Genomic DNA, 22395 nt, shown 5'->3' with positions numbered 1-22395 from the left:
TATCTCTGTAATATCTCTGTAATATCTTATCTCTGTAATATCTCTGTAATATCTTATCTCTGTAATATCTCTGTAATATCTTATCTCTGTAATATCTCTGTAATATCTTATCTCTGTAATATCTTATCTCTTTAATATCTCTGTAATATCTTATCTCTGTAATATCTCTGTAATATCTTATCTCTGTAATATCTCTGTAATATCTTATCTCTGTAATATCTTATCTCTGTAATATCTCTGTAATATCTTATCTCTGTAATATCTTATCTCTTTAATATCTCTGTAATATCTTATCTCTGTAATATCTCTGTAATATCTTATCTCTGTAATATCTCTGTAATATCTTATCTCTGTAATATCTTATCTCTGTAATATCTCTGTAATATCTTATCTCTGTAATATCTTATCTCTGTAATATCTTATCTCTGTAATATCTCTGTAATATCTTATCTCTGTAATATCTTATCTCTGTAATATCTTATCTCTTTGGCAATAAACCATCTTAACCAAGACCAAGTTGTTTACAGTATGTCTTCAGCTGTCTGTCTTTCTGTCTTTGTCTGTCTGTCTGTCTGTCTGTCTGTCTGTCTGTCTGTCTGTCTGTCTGTCTGTCTGTCTGTCTGTCTGTCTGTCTGTCTGTCTGTCTGTCTGTCTGTCTGTCTGTCTTCCTCTGTTCATCTGATCACTTGAATAAACCATATTAACTTGTAGGTGGTCCCATTCCCTCTGTCTTCCTCAGTATTTCCCCGTAGCCTTTACCCTAGTTACCAGTCTGTTGTTGATGTGCATTCCAGTCATACTCCTCCTGTCTTTTTCCCTGTCTGGCTTCATATCTCCTCTCTCAGAGCGTGACTTGACATGTGGCTCCTCTGTGATCAGCTGTGTGTGTGTGTGTGTGTGTGTGTGTGTGTGTGTGTGTCGAGGCAGTTTTGTGCAGTCAGTGACCCACCTAAAACCTTTAGAATAAACCCACCTAAGCTGTGATCTAGTCTTAATAAATGAGTCCCATAGTGCAAAGCCACACAGCACAACACCAGTATGGTCCAACCCCGCTCAACTACTAGCTTATCATAGAGCAACATAAAGAACCAAAACCCTTACCTATAGTTATTAACACTTCAAAATCCCAAATAATGCATCAACCTCCTGCCAGAGACACCTCATGAGAAGTAAACTAAAAGATATGATCACAGATGTAGAGTGTGTGTGCGTGTGTGTGTGTATGTGAGAGCCTCTTGGGGAAGAGGAGCAGATAACATATGCACCATCAGAAGCCTGTTATGTAACTGTATGTGTGTGTGTATGTGTGTGTGTGTGTGTGTGTGTGTGTATTCTCCCTCCGTGATGCTACTGACTACAGCAAATCCTAATTGTCTGATAAAGAGGCAGAGTGCTTTGAATCAGGCAGCAGAGACGGACGAGGATGTTCCTTTATAATCAGGGCAGTCTTGTAGTATCTACTTGATTCATTATTCCCCTTCTGCTTTCTATCAAATAACATGATCCATTCAGTCAGTGCTTCTTATTGACCTTCTAATCTACAGCCAGAACAGTGTAACCTACTACAGCACAATGTGGTTATTCAGTGGTCATATTAATGACTGTACAGAACAGTGTAACCTACTACAGCACACTGTGGTTATTCAGTGGTAATGACTATACAGAACAGTGTAACCTACTACAGCACACTGTGGTTATTCAGTGGTCATATTAATGACTATACAGTATGCCATGCTTTAGTGAAATATGAGAGAGAGAGAAGCGTGGATGGAGGGAGGGAGGAAGAGCGAGAGAGAAGCGTGAATGGAGGGAGAGAGAAGAGTAAATGGAGGGAGGGAGAAGCGTGAATGGAGGGAGAGAGAAGAGTAAATGGAGGGAGGGAGAAGCTGTGAAATCGCCTCAGACTGAAACTGTTGGAAAAGCCACCAGGTTTAGAATGTCAATACCAAAGTAAGTAATGATCCAAGCCCTGTGCTCGTTGATGGAGTGTGTGTGTGTGTGTGTGTGTGTGTGTGTGTGTGTGTGTGTGTGTGTGTGTGTGTGTGTGTGTGTGTGTGTGTGTGTGTGTGTGCGTTACTGATGTCTACTGATGCAATAACTTGAGGGGGTAGGTGGTAGGGTAAACATCCTTTTAGGCCTTGGCCACAAATCTTGTGTGGACTGGATAAATGTTCCGTCCAGTTGTTTTCAGTAATTGGCCTCTACTTAATGGGCCTGGGCAAGCCAGGAGGCAAACACAGATTTACAGCCTAGCATAGGCTTCCCAAGGCAGGGTCCTTGACACACACATATTCTCTCTCTCTACAACCTGTAGGCTAGTCTGTGTCTGGCCCGAAAAACCAGTTTGTACTGTAACAGAATAGTCCCCTGTCCTCTACTACCAGTATAACACATTTCCTTACAACTAGTGGACTATTCTTACTGCATTCCCCTGTGTGCTCTCTCTCTCTCTCTCTCTCACACACACACACACACACACACACACACACACACAACACACACACACACACACACACACACACACACACACACACACACACACACACACACACACACACACACACACACACACACACACACACACAGCTTCTAATTAACTTGAAAGGTTAATTGAAAGCTACAACATTGATTTATGTTCGTAACAAACTGTGTTGTTTTAGTTTCAAAGGTGTCAACTTTGGCAAACATGAACAGAACATCAAAGTTCAGTTGGTGGGGAGCTATAGGTACAGTGGGGGAAAAAAGTATTTGATCCCCTGCTGATTTTGTACGTTTGCCCACTTATAAAGAAAGGATCCGTCTATAATTTTAATGGTAGGTTTATTTGAACAGTGAGAGACAGAATAACAACAAACAAATCCAGAAAAACACATGTCAAAAATGTTATAAATTCATTTGCATTTTAATGAGGGAAATAAGTATTTGACCCCCTCTCAATCAGAAAGATTTCTGGCTCCCAGGTAACGAGGAATGGGCTACAAGACCATCTCCAAGCAGCTTGGTGAGAAGGTGACAACATTTGGTGCGATTATTCGCAAATGGAAGAAACACAAAAGAACTGTCAATATCCCTCGGCCTGGGGCTCCATGCAAGATCTCACCTCGTGGAGTTGCAATGATCATGAGAACGGTGAGGAATCAGCCCAGAACTACACGGGAGGATCTTGTCAATGATCTCAAGGCAGCTGGGACCATAGTCACCAAGAAAACAATTGGTAACACACTACGCCGTGAAGGACTGAAATCCAGCAGCGCCCGCAAGGTCCCCCTGCTCAAGAATACATATACAGGCCCGTCTGAAGTCTGCCAATGAACATCTGAACGACTCAGAGGACAACTGGTGAAAGTGTTGTGGTCAGATGAGACCAAAATGGAGCTCTTTGACATCAACTCAAATCGCCGTGTTTGGAGGAGGAGGAATGCTGCCTATGACCCTAAGAACACCATCTCCACCGTCAAACATGGAGGTGGAAACATTATGCTTTGGGGGTGTTTTTCTGCTAAGGGGACAGGACAACTTCACCGCATCAAAGGGACGATGGACGGGCCCATGTACCGTCAAATCTTGGGTGAGAACCTCCATCCGTCAGCCAGGGCATTGAAAATGTGTATTCCAGCATGACAATGACCCAAAAAACACGGCCAAGGCAACAAAGGAGTGGCTCAAGAAGAAGCACATTAAGGTCCTGGAGTGGCCTAGCCAGTCTCCAGACCTTAATCCCATAGAAAATCTGTGGAGGGAGCTGAAGGTTCGAGTTGCTAAACGTCAGCCTCGAAACCTTAATGACTTGGAGAAGATCTGCAAAGAGGAGTGGGACAAAATCCCTCCTGAGATGTGTGCAAACCTGGTGGCCAACTACAAGAAACGTCTGACCTCTGTGATTGCCAACAAGGGTTTTGCCACCAAGTACTAAGTCGTGTTTTGCAGAGGGGTCAAATACTTATTTCCCTTATTAAAATGCAAATCAATTTATAACATTTTGACATGCGTTTTTCTGGATTTTTTTGTTGTTATTCTGTCTCTCACTGTTCAAATAAACCTACCATTAAAATTATAGACTGATCATTCTTTGTAAGTGGGCAAACGTACAAAATCAGCAGGAGATCAAATACTTTTTTCCCCCACTGTAGATGTAAAAAAAAGTATTATTAGGTTGAGGTTAGACTATGTTCTCTACCAAACAGAGACACACTGCAGTCTGTTGTCTCATTTGGTTGTTACTAGAGGAGAAGATGTTTCAAAGCTGAAAGATTGACATTGAGCCAGCAGCATACCACCCTACATCCCACCACTGGCTTGCCTCTGAAGCTAAGCAGGGTGGATCCTGGTTGGTCCTGGATGGGAAGTGGGCCAGTAGGAGGCCACTTAGAATTTCTCGCATGGAATAGCCTTCATTTCTCAGAACAAGAATAGACTGACGAGTTTCAGAAGAAAGGTCTTTGTTTCTAACCACTTTGAGCCTGTAATCAAACCTACAAATGCTGTTGCTCCAGATACTCAACTAGTCTAAAGAAGGCCAGTTTTATTGCTTCTTTAATCAGGACAACAGTTTTCATCTGTGCTAACATAATTGCAAAATGGTTTCTAATGATCAATTAGCCTTTTAAAATGATAAACTTGGATTAGCTAACACAACGTGCCATTGGAACACAGGAGTGATGGTTGCTGATAATGGGCCTCTGTACACCTATGTAGATATTCCATTAAAAATCAGCCGTTTCCAGCTACAATAGTCATTTACAACATTAACAATGTCTAAACTGTATTTCTGATCAATTTGATGTTATTTTAATGGACAAAAAATGTGCTTTTGTTTCAAAATCAAGGACATTTCTAAGTGACCCCAAATTTTTGAACGGTAGTGTATATATATCCCAAAGCCCCAGGGCAGTGATTGGGGACATTGCCCTGTGTCGGGTGCTGTCTTTCAGATGGGATGTTAAACGGGTGTCCTGACTCTCTGTGGTCACTAAAGATCCCATGACACTTATTGTAAGAGTAGGAGTGTTAACCCTGGTGTCCTGGTTAAATTCCCAATCTGGCCCTCATACCATCATGGCCACCTAATCATCCCCAGCTTACAATTGGCTCATTCATCCCCCCTCCCCTTTAACTATTTCCCAGGTTGTTGCTGTATATGAGAAAGTGTTCGGTCAACTGACCTGGTTAAATAAATAAAAAGCATTGAAGAACTTTTCATTTCTGTTGGATGTCCACTATGATATAATAACACCTAACTAAGTGTCTCTCTGTGTAAAAAGCACCCAGTAAACCACTTATACAGCCACTTGACCTGGGAAAAGCCCACCACTACTAGCCAGGTCACTACTGCTGTGAGAGACAGACTGAAGCAGAGTGGAGATGCTTTACACAACACAAGCTCAGGCACGTCCATTACCCACACACACACTCAAAGCCTGGCTTATACACACACTCAAAGCCTGGCTTATACACACACTCAAAGCCTGGCTTACACACACACTCAAAGCCTGGCTTACACACAGACTCAAAGCCTGGCTTATACACACACTCAAAGCCTGGCTTATACACACACTCAAAGCCTGGCTTACACACACACTCAAAGCCTGGCTTACACACACACTCAAAGCCTGGCTTACACACACACTCAAAGCCTGGCTTACACACACACTCAAAGCCTGGCTTACACACACACTCAAAGCCTGGCTTACACACACACACTCAAAGCCTGGCTTACACACAGACTCAAAGCCTGGCTTACACACACACTCAAAGCCTGGCTTATACACACACTCAAAGCCTGGCTTATACACACACTCAAAGCCTGGCTTACACACACACACACACACAGACTCAAAGTCTGGCTTACACACACACTCAAAGCCTGGCTTACACACACACTCAAAGCCTGGCTTATACACACACTCAAAGCCTGGCTTACACACACACTCAAAGCCTGGCTTATACACACACTCAAAGCCTGGCTTATACACACACTCAAAGCCTGGCTTACACACACACACAGACTCAAAGTCTGGCTTACACACACACTCAAAGCCTGGCTTACACACACACTCAAAGCCTGGCTTATACACACACTCAAAGCCTGGCTTACACACACACTCAAAGCCTGGCTTACATACACACTCAAAGCCTGGCTTACACACACACTCAAAGCCTGGCTTACATACACACTCAAAGCCTGGCTTATACACACACTCAAAGCCTGGCTTATACACAGACTCAAAGCCTGGCTTACATACACACTCAAAGCTTGTCTTACACACAGACTCAAAGCCTGGCTTACACACAGACTCAAAGCCTGGCTTACACACAGACTCAAAGCCTGGCTTACACACAGACTCAAAGCCTGGCTTACACACACACTCAAAGCCTGGCTTACACACACACTCAAAGCCTGGCTTACACACACACTCAAAGCCTGGCTTACACACACACTCAAAGCCTGGCTTACATACACACTCAAAGCCTGGCTTATACACACACTCAAAGCCTGGCTTATACACAGACTCAAAGCCTGGCTTACATACACACTCAAAGCTTGTCTTACACACAGACTCAAAGCCTGGCTTACACACACACTCAAAGCCTGGCTTACACACAGACTCAAAGCCTGGCTTACACACAGACTCAAAGCCTGGCTTACACACAGACTCAAAGCCTGGCTTACACACACACACTCAAAGCCTGGCTTACACACAGACTCAAAGCCTGGCTTACACACACACTCAAAGCCTGGCTTATACACACACTCAAAGCCTGGCTTATACACACACTCAAAGCCTGGCTTACACACACACACACACACAGACTCAAAGTCTGGCTTACACACACACTCAAAGCCTGGCTTACACACACACTCAAAGCCTGGCTTATACACACACTCAAAGCCTGGCTTACACACACACTCAAAGCCTGGCTTACATACACACTCAAAGCCTGGCTTACACACACACTCAAAGCCTGGCTTACATACACACTCAAAGCCTGGCTTATACACACACTCAAAGCCTGGCTTATACACAGACTCAAAGCCTGGCTTACATACACACTCAAAGCTTGTCTTACACACAGACTCAAAGCCTGGCTTACACACAGACTCAAAGCCTGGCTTACACACAGACTCAAAGCCTGGCTTACACACAGACTCAAAGCCTGGCTTACACACACACTCAAAGCCTGGCTTACACACACACTCAAAGCCTGGCTTACACACACACTCAAAGCCTGGCTTACACACACACTCAAAGCCTGGCTTACATACACACTCAAAGCCTGGCTTATACACACACTCAAAGCCTGGCTTATACACAGACTCAAAGCCTGGCTTACATACACACTCAAAGCTTGTCTTACACACAGACTCAAAGCCTGGCTTACACACAGACTCAAAGCCTGGCTTACACACAGACTCAAAGCCTGGCTTACACACAGACTCAAAGCCTGGCTTACACACACACTCAAAGCCTGGCTTACACACAGACTCAAAGCCTGGCTTACACACACACTCAAAGCCTGGCTTACATACACACTCAAAGCCTGGCTTATACACACACTCAAAGCCTGGCTTATACACAGACTCAAAGCCTGGCTTACACACACACTCAAAGCCTGGCTTACACACAGACTCAAAGCCTGGCTTACACACAGACTCAAAGCCTGGCTTACACACAGACTCAAAGCCTGGCTTACACACAGACTCAAAGCCTGGCTTACACACAGACTCAAAGCCTGGCTTATACACACACTCAAAGCCTGGCTTATACACAGACTCAAAGCCTGGCTTACACACAGACTCAAAGCCTGGCTTACACACAGACTCAAAGCCTGGCTTACACACAGACTCAAAGCCTGGCTTACACACAGACTCAAAGCCTGGCTTACACACAGACTCAAAGCCTGGCTTACACACAGACTCAAAGCCTGGCTTACACACAGACTCAAAGCCTGGCTTACACACACACTCAAAGCCTGGCTTACACACAGACTCAAAGCCTGGCTTACACACACACTCAAAGCCTGGCTTACACACAGACTCAAAGCCTGGCTTATACACACACTCAAAGCCTGGCTTATACACAGACTCAAAGCCTGCCTTACACACAGACTCAAAGCCTGGCTTACACACAGACTCAAAGCCTGGCTTACACACAGACTCAAAGCCTGGCTTACACACACACTCAAAGCCTGGCTTACACACAGACTCAAAGCCTGGCTTACACACAGACTCAAAGCCTGGCTTACACACAGACTCAAAGCCTTTCTCCCTCTTTCTCTCCCTTCTACAGTACACTGATCAATGTTTGTTTACATTAGTGGGGATACTGTAGCATAGCCTGCTTTGTGGGTCACATCTAAACCAGTCCCACACACACTGATATGAAATAAAACCTGTGTAAGCCTAGCTAGAGCCCTGCTGGGTTCGGCTGCTCTGACGTTTTACCTCTCTCTTCCACACACGCACAGGCACACGCTGCCAGCCTGCCTGCTGTGAGACACTGAGGGTCAACAGGGCTTTGACTCAGCAAGGCACTCCTCTTCGCCAGCTGTCACTCACAACCTGAGGCAATTACATACTGGAGCTGTAATTAATGACAGTCAATGTCACATTACAGGAGTACATAGAAAACTTCAGCTCTATAAAAATGAGATTTTCCTCTTTGTATATTTGGAAGTATAACTGTTTCTATTGAAGCAAAAGTGATGTCAGAGAACGATGTTAGGCATCAGAGTAACATACACATCTACCCTGCATCAGAGTAACATATATATCTACCCTGCATCAGAGTAACATACACATCTACCCTGCATCAGAGTAACATACATATCTACCCTGCATCAGAGTAACATATATATCTACCCTGCATCAGAGTAACATACACATCTACCCTGCATCAGAGTAACATATATATCTACCCTGCATCAGAGTAACATACACATCTACCCTGCATCAGAGTAACATATATATCTACCCTGCATCAGAGTAACATACACATCTACCCTGCATCAGAGTAACATACATATCTACCCTGCATCAGAGTAACATACACATCTACCCTGCATCAGAGTAACATATATATCTACCCTGCATCAGAGTAACATACACATCTACCCTGCATCAGAGTAACATACACATCTACCCTGCATCAGAGTAACATACACATCTACCCTGCATCAGAGTAACATACACATCTACCCTGCATCAGAGTAACATATCTATCTACCCTGCATCAGAGTAACATATATATCTACCCTGCATCAGAGTAACATACACATCTACCCTGCATCAGAGTAACATATATATCTACCCTGCATCAGAGTAACATATATATCTACCCTGCATCAGAGTAACATATATCTACCCTGCATCAGAGTAACATACACATCTACCCTGCATCAGAGTAACATACACATCTACCCTGCATCAGAGTAACATACACATCTACCCTGCATCAGAGTAACATACACATCTACCCTGCATCAGAGTAACATACACATCTACCCTGCATCAGAGTAACATATATATCTACCCTGTATCAGAGTAACATATATATCTACCCTGCATCAGAGTAACATACACATCTACCCTGCATCAGAGTAGCATACATATCTACCCTGCATCAGAGTAACATACACATCTACCCTGCATCAGAGTAACATATATATCTACCCTGCATCAGAGTAACATACACATCTACCCTGCATCAGAGTTATATACACATCTACCCTGCATCAGAGTAACATACACATCTACCCTGCATCAGAGTAACATACACATCTACCCTGCATCAGAGTAACATACACATCTACCCTGCATCAGAGTAACATACACATCTACCCTGCATCAGAGTAACATATATATCTACCCTGCATCAGAGTAACATACACATCTATCCTGCATCAGAGTAACATACACATCTACCCTGCATCAGAGTAACATATATATCTACCCTGCATCAGAGTAACATACACATCTACCCTGCATCAGAGTAACATACATATCTGCCCTGCATCAGAGTAACATACACATCTACCCTGCATCAGAGTAGCATACATATCTACCCTGCATCAGAGTAACATACACATCTACCCTGCATCAGAGTAACATATATATCTACCCTGCATCAGAGTAACATACACATCTACCCTGCATCAGAGTTATATACACATCTACCCTGCATCAGAGTAACATACACATCTACCCTGCATCAGAGTAACATATATATCTACCCTGTATCAGAGTAACATATATATCTACCCTGCATCAGAGTAACATACATATCTACCCTGCATCAGAGTAACATACACATCTACCCTGCATCAGAGTAACATACATATCTACCCTGCATCAGAGTAACATACACATCTACCCTGCATCAGAGTAACATACACATCTACCCTGCATCAGAGTAACATACACATCTACCCTGCATCAGAGTAACATACACATCTACCCTGCATCAGAGTAACATACACATCTACCCTGCATCAGAGTAACATACACATCTACCCTGCATCAGAGTAACATACACATCTACCCTGCATCAGAGTAACATACACATCTACCCTGCATCAGAGTAACATATATATCTACCCTGAATCAGAGTAACATACACATCTACCCTGCATCAGAGTAACATACACATCTACCCTGCATCAGAGTAACATACACATCTACCCTGCATCAGAGTAACATACACATCTACCCTGCATCAGAGTAACATACACATCTACCCTGCATCAGAGTAACATACACATCTACCCTGAATCAGAGTAACATACACATCTACCCTGCATCAGAGTAACATACACATCTACCCTGCATCAGAGTAACATACACATCTACCCTGCATCAGAGTAACATACACATCTACCCTGCATCAGAGTAACATACACATCTACCCTGCATCAGAGTTAGTCCCCTCAGATGTAATATGGCCGACAGATGGTTGAGCAGTGTGTAATGGTGTAATGACAGAGTCTGTATACTGGCTGTGTAGTGCTGCAGGGCACAGCAGGAGAGATCAGAACACAGCACTAACCCTCTAATCAGCAAGTTAGTCATTATACGGTAGATGGGAGACATAGTGTGCATCCCAAATGGCACCCTATTACCTAATAGGGCTCTAGTCAAAAGTAGTGCACTCTATAGGGAATAGGGTGCCATTTGGGATACAAACAGACATACGTACATACAGTCCATTTACTGAATGTGAAGGATGACATGATAGTCTGGTATGTGTCTGTGTCCAACTTGGTCATGTAATAAATAGCCTCTATTGTGGAAGATAGGACCCATCATTCTTAATGTGTAATATTGTATTGTCAAATCTATGTAAAATAGAACCCATAATTCTTCATGTGTAATATCATGGTCAGAACAGCCTACTATGTCTTATAGCCTATAATTATAACACAGAAGTCTTTCTATACAGACTCCCCACTGACGTGAACTGTCTGCTTCAATCTAGCTGAGGATCAATGGGCCCAATTCTCCAGATACAGGCTCTATCGCAAGGCTTGTTCAAGTCCACACTGGGACTATTCTGCTGGAGAGGTGAGGTGGTACTGGGACTATTCTGATGGAGAGATGAGGTGGTACTGAATCTATTCTGCTGGAGAGATGAGGTGGTACTGGGACTATTCTGATGGAGAGATGAGGTGGTACTGAATCTATTCTGCTGGAGAGATGAGGTGGTACTGGGACTATTCTGATGGAGAGATGAGGTGGTACTGAAACTATTCTGCTGGAGAGGTGAGGTGGTACTGAAAATATTCTGATGGAGAGATGAGGTGGTATTGGGACTATTTAACTGGAGAGGTGAGGTGGTACTGAAACTATTCTGATGGAGAGATGAGGTGGTACTGGGACTATTTAACTGGAGAGGTGAGGTGGTACTGAAACTATTCTGCTGGAGAGGTGAGGTGGTACTGAAACTATTCTGCTGGAAAGATGAGGTGGTACTGGGACTATTCTGATGGAGAGATGAGGTGGTACTGGGACTATTCTGATGCAGAGATGAGGTGGTACTGGGACTATTCTGATGGAGAGATGAGGTGGTACTGGGACTATTCTGTTGGAGAGATGAGGTGGTACTGGGACTATTCTGCTGGAGAGATGAGGTGGTACTGAAACTATTCTGCTGGAGAGATGAGGTGGTACTGGATACTTTGGAGAGAACTTAAAAGTTAACACAGACTAGACGAGAGGCACACTGCTGCATAGAGAAAGAAGCACACACACACACACGCAAACACACACACCAGATAGAGATACTCCATTTGCTTTGTTAATGTTAAACTATGTTTCCCATGCCAATAAAACCCCTTGAATTGAATTGATACTCTTTCTCAGACACACTGACACAAAATCAAATTCTGGATGGGACACCAACGAATTAAGCAAACCAAAAAAATGAATAAATGATTGATGGATCCTGGTGGTGTTTGACCATTGTGGTCCAGGCTGAGCATGAGCCAGTCTCTGTGGAATCCAACTGAATTATTGGACGCTAGAGAACAGTACTAATGAGACAGGGGTTAACCAGGGTGAAGGGCTCCATGACCAGGCTGGAATCATCTATTGATTACTATCTGACGGCGCAAACACACACCACACACACACACACATTGATTGATGGTATTTGACTGATGTTACATAACACATTAATAATGTTTTACAGAGATACAGTGAGAGAGAGATACAGAGAGAGAGACAGAGATACAGAGAGAGAGAGAGATACAGAGAGAGTGAGAGAGAGGGAGATACAGAGAGAGAGAGATACACAGAGAGAGAGATACAGAGAGAGAGAGATACAGAGAGAGAGAGAGAGGGAGATACAGAGAGAGAGAGAGAGAGGGAGATACAGAGAGAGATACAGAGAGAGAGAGAGAGGGAGATACACAGAGAGAGAGAGAGAGAGAGAGGGAGATACAGAGAGAGAGAGAGAGAGAGAGAGAGAGAGGGAGATACAGAGAGAGAGAGAGAGGGAGATAGAGAGAGAGAGGGAGATACAGAGAGAGAGAGGGAGAGAGAGGGAGTTACAGAGAGAGAGAGAGATACAGAGAGAGAGAGTTACAGAGAGAGAGAGGGGAGTTACAGAGAGAGAGAGAGAGAGGGAGATACAGAGAGAGGGAGAGATACAGAGAGAGAGAGAGAGAGAGAGAGAGAGAGAGAGGAGAGAGAGCAGACAGAGGGGGAATAGTCCACTAGTTCAAGGGAAACATTTCTGCTGTCTCATGTCTCAATTTAGAGGTTATTATGCTTCCAACACTCTGACAGCATCATTGAGCAAAAAGGTACGCAGCATCATTGAGCAAAAAGGTACGCAGCATCATTGAGCAAAAAGGTACGCAGCATCATTGAGCAAAAAGGTACGCAGCATCATGAGCAAAAAGGTACACAGCATCATCTGGTATGTATGTAACAACAGTTCAACATTCAACTTCTGCAACCATTTCTGTCAAGCCCGTCTACATACAGTATGATGCATACGTTCTATAAATCCTAAGTATGCAGCACACCGAACGCTCTGCAACTGCCTCTGCAACGCACGCTGCAACGCAACGCTGCAACTGCCTCTGCAACGCAACGCTGCAACGCAACGCTGCAACGCAACGCTGCAACGCAACGCTGCAACGCAACGCTGCAACGCAACGCTGCAAGGCCTTTCACTGACGCTGTCAGTGTTGGAAACCTTAGAGGACAGGGGACTATTCTGTTACAGTAAAACCGGTTTTCGGGCCAGACACACAGACTAGCCTACCTGTGTAGAATGACTCTGGATGCCTCTGTAACACTGCTTTACCACTCAGAAATGTAGGGAATGTGACTTCATCCCTTCACCTATCACACCTCTCTCTCTATACAAACAAGCTAGGTCTACCTCTGAAATCCTGGGTGTGTTGAACTTGGCTTTACTGAGGTGGTACTGGGGCTATTCTGCTGGAGAGATGAGGTGGTACTGGGGACTATTCTGATGGAGAGATGAGGTGGTACTGGGGACTATTCTGATGGAGAGATGAGGTGGTACTGGGACTATTCTGCTGGAGAGGTGAGGTGGTATTGAAACTATTCTGATGGAGAGATGAGGTGGTACTGAAACTATTCTGATGGAGAGGTGAGGTGGTACTGAAACTATTCTGATGGAGAGATGAGGTGGTACTGGGGCTATTCTGCTGGAGAGGTGAGGTGGTACTGAAACTATTCTGATGGAGAGATGAGGTGGTACTGGGACTATTCTGATGGAGAGATGAGGTGGTACTGGGACTATTCTGTTGGAGAGATGAGGTGGTACTGGGACTATTCTGCTGGAGAGATGAGGTGGTACTGAAACTATTCTGCTGGAGAGATGAGGTGGTACTGGATACTTTGGAGAGAACTTAAAAGTTAACACAGACTAGACGAGAGGCACACTGCTGCATAGAGAAAGAAGCACACACACACACACGCAAACACACACACCAGATAGAGATACTCCATTTGCTTTGTTAATGTTAAACTATGTTTCCCATGCCAATAAAACCCCTTGAATTGAATTGATACTCTTTCTCAGACACACTGACACAAAATCAAATTCTGGATGGGACACCAACGAATTAAGCAAACCAAAAAAATGAATAAATGATTGATGGATCCTGGTGGTGTTTGACCATTGTGGTCCAGGCTGAGCATGAGCCAGTCTCTGTGGAATCCAACTGAATTATTGGACGCTAGAGAACAGTACTAATGAGACAGGGGTTAACCAGGGTGAAGGGCTCCATGACCAGGCTGGAATCATCTATTGATTACTATCTGACGGCGCAAACACACACCACACACACACACACATTGATTGATGGTATTTGACTGATGTTACATAACACATTATAATGTTTTACAGAGATACAGAGAGAGAGAGTTACAGAGAGAGAGAGAGAGATACAGAGAGAGAGAGAGATACAGAGAGAGGGAGAGAGAGGGAGTTACAGAGAGAGGGAGTTACAGAGAGAGAGAGATACAGAGAGAGAGAGATACAGAGAGAGAGAGAGAGGGAGATACAGAGAGAGAGGAGAGAGAGGGAGATACAGAGAGAGATACAGAGAGAGAGAGAGGGAGATACAGAGAGAGAGAGAGAGAGAGAGAGGGAGATACAGAGAGAGAGAGAGAGAGAGAGAGAGAGAGGGAGATACAGAGAGAGGGAGATACAGAGAGAGAGAGTTACAGAGAGAGAGAGAGAGAGAGAGGGAGATACAGAGAGAGAGGAGATACAGAGAGAGGGGAGATACAGAGAGAGAGAGAGAGAGAGGGAGATACAGAGAGAGGGAGAGAGATACAGAGAGAGAGAGAGAGAGAGAGAGAGAGAGAGAGAGAGAGAGAGAGAGCAGAACAGAGGGGAATAGTCCACTAGTTCAAGGGAAACATTTCTGCTGTCTCATGTCTCAATTTAGAGGTTATTATGCTTCCAACACTCTGACAGCATCATTGAGCAAAAAGGTACGCAGCATCATTGAGCAAAAAGGTACGCAGCATCATTGAGCAAAAAGGTACGCAGCATCATTGAGCAAAAAGGTACGCAGCATCATTGAGCAAAAAGGTACACAGCATCATCTGGTAATGTATGTAACAACAGTTCAACATTCAACTTCTGCAACCATTTCTGTCAAGCCGTCTACACATACAGTATGATGCATACGTTCTATAAATCCTAAGTATGCAGCACACCGAACGCTCTGCAACTGCCTCTGCAACGCAACGCTGCAACGCAACGCTGCAACTGCCTCTGCAACGCAACGCTGCAACGCAACGCTGCAACGCAACGCTGCAACGCAACGCTGCAACGCAACGCTGCAACGCAACGCTGCAAGGCCTTTCACTGACGCTGTCAGTGTTGGAAACCTTAGAGGACAGGGGACTATTCTGTTACAGTAAAACCGGTTTTCGGGCCAGACACACAGACTAGCCTACCTGTGTAGAATGACTCTGGATGCCTCTGTAACACTGCTTTACCACTCAGAAATGTAGGGAATGTGACTTCATCCCTTCACCTATCACACCTCTCTCTCTATACAAACAAGCTAGGTCTACCTCTGAAATCCTGGGTGTGTTGAACTTGGCTTTACTGAGGTGGTACTGGGGCTATTCTGCTGGAGAGATGAGGTGGTACTGGGGACTATTCTGATGGAGAGATGAGGTGGTACTGGGGACTATTCTGATGGAGAGATGAGGTGGTACTGGGACTATTCTGCTGGAGAGGTGAGGTGGTATTGAAACTATTCTGATGGAGAGATGAGGTGGTACTGAAACTATTCTGATGGAGAGGTGAGGTGGTACTGAAACTATTCTGATGGAGAGATGAGGTGGTACTGGGGCTATTCTGCTGGAGAGGTGAGGTGGTACTGAAACTATTCTGATGGAGAGATGAGGTGGTACTGAAACTATTCTGATGGAGAGATGAGGTGGTGCTGGGACTATTTAACTGGAGAGGTGAGGTGGTACTGAATCTATTCTGTTGGAGAGATGAGGTGGTACTGGGACTATTCTGTTGGAGAGATGAGGTGGTACTGGGACTATTCTGATGGAGAGATGAGATGGTACTGAAACTATTCTGCTGGAGAGATGAGGTGGTACTGAAACTATTCTGATGGAGAGATGAGGTGGTACTGGGACTATTCTGATGGAGAGATGAGGTGGTACTGGGACTATTCTGATGGAGAGATGAGGTGGTACAGGGACTATTCTGATGGAGAGATGAGGTGGTACTGAATCTATTCTGATGGAGAGATGAGGTGGTACTGGGACTATTCTGATGGAGAGATGAGGTGGTACTGGGACTATTCTGATGGAGAGATGAGGTGGTACAGGGACTATTCTGATGGAGAGATGAGGTGGTACTGGGACTATTCTGATGGAGAGATGAGGTGGTACAGGGACTATTCTGATGGAGAGATGAGGTGGTACTGAATCTATTCTGATGGAGAGATGAGGTGGTACTGAATCTATTCTGATGGAGAGATGAGGTGGTACTGGGACTATTCTGATGGAGAGATGAGGTGGTACTGGGACTATTCTGTTGGAGAGATGAGGTGGTACTGGGACTATTCTGCTGGAGAGATGAGGTGGTACTGGGGACTATTCTGCTGGAGAGATGAGGTGGTACTGGATACTTTGGAGAGAACTTAAAAGTTAACACAGACTAGACGAGAGGCACACTGCTGCATAGAGAAAGAAGCACACACACACACACGCAAACACACACACCAGATAGAGATACTCCATTTGCTTTGTTAATGTTAAACTATGTTTCCCATGCCAATAAAACCCCTTGAATTGAATTGATACTCTTTCTCAGACACACTGACACAAAATCAAATTCTATTGTTGGATGGCTATATATCGAAATAATTATATTGAAATAATTTACCATCACAATGTGATGGAGCTGCTGTTAATGTGACCACAGAACTAACACAATGTGATGGAGCTGCTGTTAATGTGACCACAGAACTAACACAATGTGATGGAGCTGCTGTTAATGTGACTACAGAACTAACACAATGTGATGGAGCTGCTGTTAGTGTGACTACTGAACTAACACAATGTGATGGAGCTGCTGTTAATGTGACTACAGAACTAACACAATGTGATGGAGCTGCTGTTAGTGTGACTACAGAACTAACACAATGTGATGGAGCTGCTGTTAATGTGACTACAGAACTAACACAATGTGATGGAGCTGCTGTTAATGTGACTACAGAACTAACACAATGTGATGGAGCTGCTGTTAATGTGACTACAGAACTAACACAATCAATAAGACCTCTAGGTTACACAGGCCCCGTACACCTCTATGTTAAACAACCCGTACACCTCTAGATTACACAGGGTCCTGTTAAACCAACCCGTACACCTCTAGGTTACACAGGGTCCTGTTAAACCAACCCGTACACCTCTAGGTTACACAGGGTCCTGTTAAACCAACCCGTACACCTCTAGGTTACACAGGGTCCTGTTAAAACAACCCGTACACCTCTAGGTTAGGTTACACAGGGTCCTGTTAAACCAACCCGTTACACCTCTAGGTTACACAGGGTCCTGTTAAACCAACCCGTACACCTCTAGGTTACACAGGGTCCTGTTAAACCAACCCGTACACCTCTAGGTTACACAGGGGTCCTGTTAAACCAACCCGTACACCTCTAGGTTACACAGGGTCCTGTTAAACCAACCCCGTACACCTCTAGGTTACACAGGGTCCTGTTAAACCAACCCGTACACCTCTAGGTTACACAGGGTCCTGTTAAACCAACCCGTACACCTCTAGGTTACACAGGGTCCTGTTAAACCAACCCGTACACCTCTAGGTTACACAGGGTCCTGTTAAACCAACCCGTACACCTCTAGGTTACACAGGGTCCTGTTAAACCAACCAGTACACCTCTAGGTTACACAGGGTCCTGTGACTTTAGGGCTCGGCCTAATCACAGCTAAATAGGACAGATGTGTAGCAGCTACATGCAGGGTGAACTCACAATACCTCACAGGGGCTCAACACACACACACACACACACACACACACACACACACACACACACACACACACACACACACACACACACACACACACACACACACACACACACACACACACACACACACACACACACACACACACACACACACACATCATCTTTGGTTCTCAAGGGAACAGGACTGAGATTGTCCTGGCTAGCAGACATATAATGACCCATAATTCCCCCAACAGAATCAAGTCTGTGAGCAGGAAATGACATCCCAGTCCCAGTACCAGGCTAAGTTAATAAAGGAAGGAACAGAACAGAAAGAACAAACATCTCATTAACTTAGAGAGAGTGAACATGAACCTGAACAGAGAGAGAGAGAGAGAGAGAGAGAGAGAGATAGATAGTATAGAGAGAGGTGAGAGAGAGAGAGAGAGATAGATAGTATAGAGAGAGGTGAGAGAGGAGGAGAGTGAACATGAACCTGGAGAGAGATAGATAGTATAGAGAGGTGAGAGAGAGAGAGAGGAGGAGAGAGTAGAGAGATAGATAGTATAGAGAGAGGTGAGATAGAGGAGGAGAGAGTAGAGAGATAGATAGTATAGAGAGAGGTGAGAGAGAGGAGGAGAGGAGGAGAGAGTAGAGAGATAGATAGTATAGAGAGAGGTGAGAGAGAGGAGGAGAGAGTAGAGAGATAGATAGTATAGAGAGAGGTGAGAGAGAGGAGGAGAGAGTAGAGAGAAGGGGTGTTGTGTCTAAAAAGGACTCCATTGTTTCCTGCTGCAAGGGAACAGGTTCACATAGGAGTCAGTGTTCTGCGATTACAGTATTAGATACTGATCTGATAGAGTGGAGTGTTTCCCACGTCAACTAGCTACACTAAGGCCCATACCTGAAGTAGCTAACCTTAGCCTCTATCACCTCACACTGTCAGAAGTATTAGAGAGAAATGGAGGGGGAGAAAGAGAGGCATGAAGAGAGCGAGATGGAGAGAGAAAAAGAGAGAGACTTTTTATTTATTTGTACTTTAACTATTTGCACATCATTACAACACTGTATATAGACATAATATGACATTTAAAATGTCTTTATTCTTTTGGAACTTGTGTGAGTGTAATATTTACATAAGTTTCCCATGCCAATAAAGCCCCTTGAATTGAATTGAGAGAGAGAGAGAGAGAGAGAGAGAGAGAGAGAGAGAGAGAGAGAGAGAGAGAGAGAGGAAACATGAGGGTCTGTGTGGTAAACATTGATACTGATCTGTGTTGACTTTGCTGTACTGGTCTTTTTGTGTGAATCACAGAGAGCCCACAGAGAGCAGAGTATGAGACCGGTGGGAACAAAAAGGTTGCAGACGCCACAGGACTTTGAGAGAGAACCGCCTTCCAGATAGTAGACACAGGGACAAGCCTGACTTCTAATCTCACTTGTCATCATGCTTCAGTGAATAAATGGGTGAACAATCACTGGGGGAATTCCTAACGTAACACGAGCCTACTGACGTAACCCCATAAAACACCAATGTAGCCCAAATGAATGGAGGACTATTGGCAGGCAACAGCGAGACTTGTGACAGTGTATAAAATACATTAAGATGCTCAACAGGAGATCAACTTTAAACCTCATTATTAGCTATTGTGGTCTAAACATCTCTCCATGGGCTTCTGAATTATACCAACAGAGGCAATAGGGTTTATACCAACAGAGGCAATACGGTTTATACCAACAGAGGCAATATGGTTTATACCAACAGAGGCAATATGGTTTTTACCAACAGAGGCAATACAGTTTATACCAACAGAGGCAATAGGGTTTATACCAACAGAGGCAATATGGTTTATACCAACAGAGGCAATATGGTTTATACCAACAGAGGCAATAGGGTTTATACCAACAGAGGCAATAGGGTTTATACCAACAGAGGCAATAGGGTTTATACCAACAGAGGCAATACGGTTTATACCAACAGAGGCAATACGGTTTATACCAACAGAGGCAATATGGTTTATACCAACAGAGGCAATATGGTTTATACCAACAGAGGCAATATGGTTTATACCAACAGAGGCAATAGGGTTTATACCAACAGAGGCAATATGGGTTATACCAAAAGAGGCAATACGGTTTATACCAACAGAGGCAATATGGTTTATACCAACAGAGGCAATACGGTTTATACCAACAGAGGCAATATGGTTTATACCAACAGAGGCAATACGGTTTATACCAACAGAGGCAATATGGTTTATACCAACAGAGGCAATATGGTTTATACCAACAGAGGCAATACGGTTTATACCAACAGAGGCAATATGGTTTATACCAACAGAGGCAATACGGTTTTTACCAACAGAGGCAATACGGTTTATACCAACAGAGGCAATACGGTTTATACCAACAGAGGCAATATGGTTTATACCAACAGAGGCAATAGGGTTTATACCAACAGAGGCAATACGGTTTATACCAACAGAGGCAATACGGTTTATACCAACAGAGGCAATACGGTTTATACCAACAGAGGCAATACGGTTTATACCAACAGAGGCAATAGGGTTTATACCAACAGAGGCAATATGGGTTATACCAACAGAGGCAATACGGTTTATACCAACAGAGGCAATATGGTTTATACCAACAGAGGCAATATGGTTTATACCAACAGAGGCAATAGGGTTTATACCAACAGAGGCAATATGGTTTATACCAACAGAGGCAATATGGTTTATACCAACAGGGGCAATATGGTTTATACCAACAGAGGCAACAGGGTTTATACCAACAGAGGCAATAGGGTTTATACCAACAGAGGCAACAGGGTTTATACCAACAGAGGCAATAGGGTTTATACCAACAGAGACAATATGGTTTATACCAACAGAGGCAATACGGTTTATACCAAAAGAGGCAATATGGTTTATATCAACAGAGGCAATACGGTTTATACCAACAGGGGCAATATGGTTTATACCAACAGAGGCAACAGGGTTTATACCAACAGAGGCAATAGGGTTTATACCAACAGAGAAAATACGGTTTATACCAACAGAGGCAACAGGGTTTATACCAACAGAGGCAATATGGTTTATACCAACTGAGGCAATACGGTTTATACCAACAGAGGCAATATGGTTTATACCAACAGAGGCAATATGGTTTTTACCAACAGAGGCAATATGGTTTATACCAACAGAGGCAACAGGGTTTATACCAACAGAGGCAACAGGGTTTATACCAACAGAGGCAATATGGTTTATACCAACAGAGGCAATATGGTTTATACCAACAGAGGCAATACGGTTTATACCAACAGAGGCAATAGGGTTTATACCAACAGAGGCAATATGGTTTATACCAACAAAGGCAATACGGTTTATACCAACAGAGGCAATATGGTTTATACCAACAAAGGCAATACGGTTTATACCAACAGAGGCAATATGGTTTATACCAACAGAGGCAATAGGGTTTATACCAACAAAGGCAATACGGTTTATACCAACAGAGGCAATATGGTTTATACCAACAAAGGGAATTTGCATATGTTCTTTCCTGCTAGTCAGTGAATGAGGATGTTGTTGTGAACAATACAAACTACTGCCTCAGTAATGACATCACCCACTCTGCTCGGGATCAAAGATTAAGTGAAGAATTCCCCATTCATTTCAAGCACAAATGAGCTTCCTGGACTAAAAGTGATTTCCAATGACTCCCCATCACCCTCACAGCTTTTAAGTCTTGTTTATTAAAGCCACAACATGAAACACAACAACATAAAAATGTCTGCAGGATTTTTACTAGTCTTCTCTAAACTCAACTCTGTGATGTGTGTTATTAGTATAACTGTAGAGATCCATATTTTCATTTCTAACTTAAGACTCTGCTGCTTTTTTATTT

At 43.8% G+C, this 22395-nt stretch overlaps 1 protein-coding gene across 4 annotated transcripts in view; it reads right to left on the bottom strand.

Moving 5' to 3' along the window:
- Nucleotides 1–22395, bottom strand: part of LOC115168267 (NEDD4-binding protein 3-A) — a 59932-nt gene that overhangs the window by 18669 nt on the left and 18868 nt on the right. The gene's annotated exons all lie outside the window — the stretch shown is intronic.

Source organism: Salmo trutta, chromosome 3 (assembly GCF_901001165.1).
Source record: "Salmo trutta chromosome 3, fSalTru1.1, whole genome shotgun sequence".
Taxonomy (NCBI): Eukaryota; Metazoa; Chordata; class Actinopteri; order Salmoniformes; family Salmonidae; genus Salmo; species Salmo trutta.
Note: the sequence above shows the minus strand (reverse complement) of the source record. Positions and strands in the feature narration are given on the sequence as shown.